Source organism: Bombyx mandarina, chromosome 18, assembly GCF_030267445.1.
Source record: "Bombyx mandarina strain Sakado chromosome 18, ASM3026744v2".
NCBI lineage: Eukaryota > Metazoa > Arthropoda > Insecta > Lepidoptera > Bombycidae > Bombyx > Bombyx mandarina.
The window spans coordinates 6,707,465-6,716,426 of NC_143224.1; positions in this window are offsets into that span (position 1 = coordinate 6,707,465).

Below are 8,962 nucleotides of genomic sequence, written 5' to 3' on the forward strand. Positions count from 1 at the left end.
ATAAAATATCCACAAATTCAAAAGTACTTGGAAATATGCGATAAAAATTTGCAGCGATATCTATATCGGCTGTGTTTATATAGCAGCTATGTTTAAATAGGTAATTACCCAGTTTAATAACATTTTAAATGTTTTATTTATATCTGTAAATAGTTTTGTCCATGTAGATTTCATAGAAGTGATTCCAATTTGTATTTTGTTCTCAGAGATGCCCCGAATAAGCGTAGTTAACATTTTAATTACAGTTTAATTACATTTTAATTACAGTTAAATATGTTTAATAATTCTCAATTGTAATAAACGCTTGCACTATCTATCCTCTTGTTACCTACGTAATTGCTGGTAGTCTAATGTGGTATTTCACCTACCCACGGACCGGTGCGCTAACTAAGCGATGTGATAAAATATGTATTCTTATGCTATTGTAAAAATTAGGTAGATACTAATAGAACGTATAGGTGATAGGTATTTGTGAGCTACTTGTTAGATATAAAATAAACTCCACATTGTCTTTTGAAATAATTTAATTGTTAATTGATTAAAATGATACATTAAATTATTCTAAGATTTGTAACTCAGTAAACAATTTGATCCTTCATTTTTTGATGCAATGCTTTTCCGTTGGGAAAATCGTAACGGTTTGTTGTTTCTGTAAAGGCGTACTGGAATACAAAGCATTTTGATGACTTATTTTTAGAAGATTTACACTTTTATCTGTCTATTTTCGTCCTATGCCTACATTCGGTTCACAATACGAACGCTTATCGAAGCGGCGCAACGTTATTAAATAAACAGCTAGGTACCGTACAGACACCCTTCTCTTGTTACTGCACGATTCCAACGGATTCATTGAATTCTGTTTTTGTTGTGTTATAATCAAAAAGTGTACTTTCTTTTATAAAATTCAAATAATAATAATTTGTTACTTTATATCATTGTACTTATATCATCTTATATCACGTAGTTTAAAAATTTTCGCCTATTTTCGAAGTTCAATCCCACGGAAGATTGCTTCGCGTCATAAAGCAACTGGATATCTAAGCATGTGGACTATACTATACACTCTGCCGCTAATTAATATGGAACACTAAATTATGTTAATGTAGAATTGGTAAGAATGGAACGTATGAAAAGAGTGTGGAACCTTAACCTCTTTAAATATTAAATGATTTCATCTCGTCATGGAATACCCACTTTTTTCAATGGTTACAATGATTCGTTCCGTATACTAACTAAGTACATAAAAAAAGGCTAGTAGACTCTGGCTGCAACTGAACTTCATAATTTAAACACATGCAATAAAATCGAAAAGGTTTATGTTCGTAATATCAAATAACAAACCTTGATTCAAATATACATATAATGTATTATTTTATTTGTATCAAAATACAGTTTAGCTTTGTAAAACTATAGCAATTGAGTTGCTCTTATAAAGAGAAACAACATTTAAAGCTATTGCTTCACCATTATTTTTATATCTTTTTATATTTTAATATTGCAAAAATGCTCTTTATATGTCTAATGTTCTAATGTCTCAAATATATTAAGTGTATAATCTATGTTCTAATGTTTCAATAATCGAAATTCTATTTATGTCATCTATAGAAGAATTATATAAATAACATATTAATCTCTTTAAGGATTAATCGTATAGAGGTTACATACATTATTGAAGACAAGCGACTTATGCGAATGGCTTGCATCGGTTAAAGTAATAAAACTGAAAGTCTGTCTTAGCAGGATAAAATAAAAGCTGAATATTTTTTTCTAGAAGTAAATCGTTCTATGTAGACCTTTAAATAAATAAAAATGGTAACGTGAATCAGCGTGTTGTTGTAACTTTAGTTTTTAAAGGAAAAGCAATTGTTGAACAGAAACTATGGTTTAATTTATATAGTTATATATATAGAAATGAATTGCTGTTCGTTAGTCTCGCTAAAACTCGAAAGCGGCTGGACCGATTAGGCTAATTTTGGTCTTGAATTATTTGTGGAAGTCCAGAGAAGGCTTAAAAGGTATATAAATATGAAAATGCTCGGAATTAAATAAAAATAACAATTTTGTTTTCCCTTTGATGTGTCTCCCGTCGGACGGGTTCCTTTTGTTTGTTTTCAGTTTATTTTATACAAAAGTTTAGGTGTTTTGTTTATCGATTGAGGCACTACGAAGTCTGCCGGGTCAGCTAGTTTTCTTAATAAAAAAAACAGAAGTAATCGTACAGTTCCGAATTTTAAATAAACCCTATTGAGTGGTAAATCGGGTATCTGATCCAATTTTTTCAACCATGAAGATTCCAATTTAGCTGATAGCAAAAAAAGTGAGTGTCTTTCAAAGAGACGACTTCGGAATGATTCAATCTTTAGCTTCATTTGAACGTAAGGAACAGCATTGAACTATGAGAACGACTCAATAGTAGCAAATGAGGCGCGCTCAACGCTCGCAGTTTTAAGAAATATTCTTTAAAGGAAGCTTTAATTCAACGTCTTTAGAAAGCGCAGCCGGATTTACTTTTAATGAGTTTCGAGAGGGCAACTTGGGGTTTACATCGAGAATGAATGTTGAAGTCGAGTCTACGAAGCTGCAGTGGATTCTATCAAATTTCCTTCAATTGACTTCGCTCCTAGTTGAGTAAGTACGATGAAAATGTTGGACATACACTACATGAAGTTTAGATTATAATTTTACATATCGTCGCTGTCAAACCAAAATCTGCTATGTGCAAAAACTCTATTTTGAATTAACGAGTAAAAACATTTTCGTATAAAATTTTATATGAAAGTGAAGTTTTAAGGACTATAATATCAAATGAAAGCTATAGATAAATATTAAAGCTATAGACACCGTTTCTTTTATACGGTAGATAGGGCTGTGAACTATACGAAAATGTCAAAAAGTAAAAATCTCAAAAAGTGCACATTGCAGATTTTGGTTTGACAACGACGATATACTTTATTGTATTACAATCATTTAGAAATGATGGGACGGTTGGTTTTTTAAGTAACCGTAAAATTCAGTATTTAGTATTAAAAATAGATAATCGTGTTTAGAAAATCTTAAAGAGAATAAAATTAGCATTGTTGACGGTATTATTGTCATCCACGGGCGACGGTAACAACTCACCGTCAGGTATACTGTGTCTGTATAGTGTCTGCCTTCAAAGGAAATAAAAAAATTATAAAAAAAAATTAAAGTATTCCTAAAGTCTCACACCTATAGACTAATAACTTATAAGTTTCTTTCGCTAGCTAGTAAAAAAAATCAGTGTGTGATTATGTAGTTTATGTTAAATGCTTCCTGTAAAAGTAAATGCGTTGTTTTAGTGTCAATAAAATACAACGTTTAGTGTTCGTTTGCCGCAATCATTTCTCGTTTTTATTTTGTTTCGTTGCCTCGTAACAAGAAAATGTACAATATAAAGTTATATTTATTATAACAAACGATACTAGGAAAAGGAGGAAATATACAAGAACAAAATTAAAAGATTACTCATCCAACTGGTGGTAGGACCTCTTGTGAGTCCGCACGGGTAGGTACCACCACCCCGCCTATTTCTGCCGTGAAGCAGTAATGCGTTTCGGTTTGAAGGGTGGGGTAGCCGTTGTAACTATATTGAGACCTTAGAACTTATATCTCAAGGTGGGTGGCGCATTTACGTTGTAGATGTCTATGGACTCCAGTAACCACTTAACACCAGGTGGGCTGTGAGCTCGTCCTCCCATCTAAGCAATAAAAAAAATATATGTAAGCTATTTTTTTAACATTTAGAAAGCATACAAAATGTATCCGTATGCAACTAATTAAACAGATGTCAAGTCACGGAGACGTGTCTATTGTACAAAATTTTAATTTAATACTAAATTGTGGTAGTTTTTTAATGAAAAGGTTAGTTGTTCATCATTTTGATTTGTGTTTCTTTGTATTGATTAAATTTATCAAACACCAAAATTGGCGAATACCAGTCTAAAAAAAAAAAGGAATCCAGGTGCCAACGTATCTACGCTAAGAGATGTTGTAGCGACAATTTTAAGATTGATTGACAGGAGTCATCACGCTTGAAGTGCTAGTACGTGGGAGCAGAATGCACCCATAAATCTTCCATTAAGCCTGGTTTACACGAGCTGTAATTGGAGACCTTAATTTGAATGCTATAGAAATATAGTACAATTGAGACTTTATTATCATTTTTTGCGTTTCGAAGCAACTCTAATTTGTTATGAGTCAGATGATTCATTATTAAACTACTTTCACGGTTTCTTTATTTATTTCATTTACTTCACATTTTGCATCCATATTACATTCATTAACGTTTCATGTAGTATACCAGAATTAAATAAAAACAATAACCACAATTTCGGAATAAAATAAAAACAATAATAATAATAAACAAAAAATAAAAATGAACGTCAAAACTACCTTAACATGCACACGTTTTTTTTTTTTTTTTTTTTTTTTTTTTTTTTTATGATTGAAAGTTTACTGGTGGCCCGAAGGCCTTTCCAGTTTCACCAGGACAGGTGGGCGAGCAAAGGCTCAGCCAAGAGGGGTGGGATTTGCTAACAACTGCCCGAGCGCCTCCGAAGGAGACCTAACAACTCAAGAGCAATTGTTTCGCGAATGAATCTACTACCGGATCGGAATCGCGACCCGCTGAGAAGATCCGGCGAGAAACTCAGCGGGCTGATGCATGGGTTAGGTTGCACGTCGACCTCTTTGTCGAGTTCGACGAGTACGGTTACCGGGGTCCCTAAGCCTGCCACTAGTATTAGAGCTGAAGGCATCTAATGCAAAGGTTATTGGATCTGATGGATCCGTAAGGACGTGTCTAGGGCGTCGACGGTGACTGGCTCCTGCATGATCAGGATTCGGGGAGTAGTCAGCGGCGGCAACGATAAGGCGATTATCATGACGCATAGCCTTATCGAAGTATCGTTCCGACGCTGACTTCATGTATTTCCGAATTGATTCGAGGCCCAGGTCGTCGTGTAGGTCAACGTTCCTCACGAACCACGGAGCCCCGACAGCTAACCTGCAAAAGCGGGATTGTAGGGATTGGAGGGTGTCTATGTGTGTGCGGGCCGCGTGAGCGAACACCACACTCGCGTAAGTCATGACGGGCCTTATGCAAGTTTTGTAAAGTGTCACCTTGTTCCGAAGGGACATTTTACTCCGCTTACAGATCATGGGGTAGAGTCTACCGAGAATAAACGCGGCACGGTCACGGACTGATTTTATATGCGGGCGGAATGTCATCGATGCATCCAGGGTAACGCCCAGGTACTTGACCTTCCTGGCCCAGGGTATGGGTTGTCTAAAGAGAGTAATCGGGGGTGTGAGATTCCTCCTCCTAATCCGGGAGGAAATCCGTGTGGAGCTTCCCCTCTGAAATAGCACCGCAGTACTTTTCGCTGGGTTGATGTCTATGCGCCATTTTCGGAACCACTGTCCTAGGGCTAGGGCTGCGCTCTGAAGCTTCTTCGCGATTAGGGACTTATTTCTACTAGAATAGTAAACAGTCGTGTCGTCGGCGAATAAAGCTAAATGGGTCGGCGGCGACCGGGGAATATCGTTGACGAATAAGCTAAATAGGAGGGGTGAGAGGACAGAGCCTTGCGGGACTCCAGCTGTGAGAGGTCGTGGGGAGGAGCGGGTTCCCTCGACTCGATATCGAAAAGAGCGGTTCGACAAGAAGTCCCGTATGATGAGCACGAGACTATCCGGCACGCCCATGTTGAATAGTTTGAAAATCAAACCATTGTGCCAGACTTTGTCGAACGCTTTTGCGACGTCGAAGAAGAGAGCTCCCGTGTATAACGGTTTTGGTCGATTAAGCCCCACAAGAATGTGCTCCGTGAGGCGGTGCACCTGTTGAACGCATGAGTGATTTGTACGGAATCCGAATTGTTCATCGATAAGAATGCCCTTGGATGAGACGAAGTCTCTGAGGCGTTTGTAGAGCAGACGCTCATACAGTTTGCCTAGAGACATGAGGAGGCTAATCGGGCGGTAGCTCGTCGGATGATTTTTTGGTTTACCGGGTTTATGTATGCCGATAACGTCCGCTTCTTTCCACACCGCGGGAAAGATACAGTTCGCCATAGCGGCATTGAAAATAGATGCCAACATCACGATGAGTTGGACGGGTAGAAGTTTAATAACGCGGTTAGATATACAGTCGGAACCGGGAGCCTTGCGAGGACGTAGGTCTTTGATCAAGTCTTTAACTTCTATCGGGGTGACGGGTGGTAACGCATCCGATGGTGGCAAGGAGGCTCTGCGTTCTACCTCACTGTCTACTAATTCTACATGAACAGGGTCCACGGATTGAGTGCTGGGCGTGCACTGGGTTTGCAATGTATCGGCCAGCAGCTCTGCTTTTTCGTCATCATCGAACGCCGCGAGTCGGCCTGAGGGGCCTACGAGGGGGGGCATAGTTACTACCGTATCCGATTTGAGAGTACGAGCTAAGCGGTAGTAAGACCTTTGGGAGGGCGCGAGTCCTTCTAAGAAATCAGACCATCTGGCATCTCGGACTTCGGCGATGCGAGACTTTACGTCGCGTTGTAGGGCACGCATTCGAATACGATTTTCCGCGGTAGGATACCTGTCGTAGGCGCGTATCGAGGCGTTCTTAGCTCTAAGGAGTTCCCTAATATCGTCGGACAATTTGAAGCGGTGAAGGAAGTCCTCCGCTACAACTTGTTTCGATGACCTATCTAATGTCGAGGTGATGTGTGACGTTAAGATGTCTATGGCTTCAGCGGTATCCTGAGGAGACGGGATAGAGTCCGGGTTAAACGGGAGCGATGGTGGATCAGATTCAGCCAGGCTGATGCCCAGCGTGTGCCAATCCACCACAGTCCTCGTGACGGGAACGGAATCGGGAGCGCGACCGAGCTTCATAACGACGGGACGGTGGTCTGAATCTAACTCTGAAACTACTTCGATCGAGTGTAAGCGCAGAGTTACGTTTTTTAATAACGCTATGTCGAGTATATCCGGGCGATGCGCGATATTTAGCGGGTAGTGAGTCGGGGTTAGCGGAGCGACGATATCGAAGGCGAGATCATCGACTAACGCGTCAAGCCGCCTGCCATTCGGGGTTGTGGTGTGTGAGTTCCACCTGATGTGTTTACAATTTAGGTCGCCCGCCAGAATGACAGAGCTCCCCATACCGAGCAGCGCCTCGATATCACTGCTTAGAACGATCTTAACCGGTGGAAGATAAACGGACGCGATAACGATCGGCGCGTGTCCCGTCAGTGAGATTCGGCACACTGATGCTTCGATATTAGCGAGCGCGGGAGGATCGAGCGGGACGCAATGCAGGGCTCTTCTATAGTAAATGACGGTACCACCACCACGGGCAGAGAGCCTGTCGTTCCTGATCATGTTATAGTTCGCGATTTTAGGGTCACGGCGCGCGGGCTTAAGTAGGGTCTCCTGCACTAAAAAGATATCAATTTGGTGGTCACGCAAAAAGTCAGAAACCTGATCACGTTGATTTGCGAGACCGTAAGCGTTAAAAAATCCTATCGTTACGGATAGGGGCTTTATTCTACTTATATACGCCATTGATTACCGGCGGAGTGAGGGGAGGACGTACGTATTTAATGACGCGTATACGTCGGCGTATTCCTGCACAACGGCGATAAAGTGTTGTGCAGTGGAGGCAGCGCGAATGGCGTCGCCCAAAGCGTTAACGCGCTCAAAGTTGATCGACTGAAAGAAGTCGATCGCTAAAGCGAGATTATCGGACGCGGTCGGAGGGCAAGTCGCGGGAGAGGGACGAGTCGCGGGGGCGGGACGAATCGCGGAGGAGGGAGTTGTAGCCGTGTTCGTGTACGGCAGCGGTTTTGCCCAGGCCGAGACACTGGGCACCGCCGCCGGAACGAACGCTGGCTTAGCCTGCGACGCAGAGGGTGCCGAGGCTTTGATGTCTGGGCCGGAAGCTCGGAGGCGGTTTTGGCGGGCGACGCGGCGATTTATTTTAGGGGCTCGGGGGCAACCACGGTAATTCGCGGGGTGACCCTGTGTTCGACACAGGACGCAGCTAGGCGGTTCCGTCGCGGTTTTTTGGTCGCGAGCGCAGAGGGCCGTGGCGTGATCGCCCAAACACTTAACACATCGGGGGCGCGCGTGACAGTTACGGGAAGAGTGCCCGTACAATTGACAGTTATGGCACTGGCTAGGAGTGCCTTTTTTATGGGGGGCTTCGACAGCGATACCAGAGAGCCTACAGACGGTCTGTGTGTTAAAGATTTTCTTACCCTCGGGGGTAGGCTGGAGAGCGACTAGAACCATATTATATGGCTCCCTACCGCGACCGGTGTGCATACGGTGCACAGAATTCACTGGAAGGCCTTGTTCTAACAGGTCGGCTTTTACGAGCTCTACATCTAACTCTTTAGGGATTCCGCGTATTACAACGCGGAGTTCGCGCTCCTCCTGGAGCGTATACGTATGGAAACTTATACGCTCCTTACGGAGGTAAGAAGAGAGGGCCCTATGGTCGTCGGGTGTTTGAACCTTAATTTGAATGCCGTTCGCGAGGTTACGGGCATTCGTGAAATTTATATTTTTGGCCTTAAGGGCCAGGCAAACTCGATCCCAAGCTGCCTTCTCCTGAAGGATAACCGGGGGAGGGGTCTGGGTTTTATTTTGTGCCACCGGACGCGGCGACGGAGTGGCACGGGCTGGGGGCGCAACGGGAGTCTGAGGGCGGGGGCGCGACGCGTTCACGGCTTTGCTAATTTTAGCGGCCGCGGGAGCTCGAGACTCCGCGGCACGCTTCTTACCCTTCTGTACCAGGGTGAATCCATCCGTCGATGAGGCGGGGGCGAGGTCGACCTCCATGTCCGAGTCAGAGTCGGAGCACGAGGAGGCGGGTGCAGGCGACCTACGAGCAAGTGTAGGTGTTTTAGAGGGCGCGACGGAGGCCGCGGATGATCGCTCAGCTGAAACG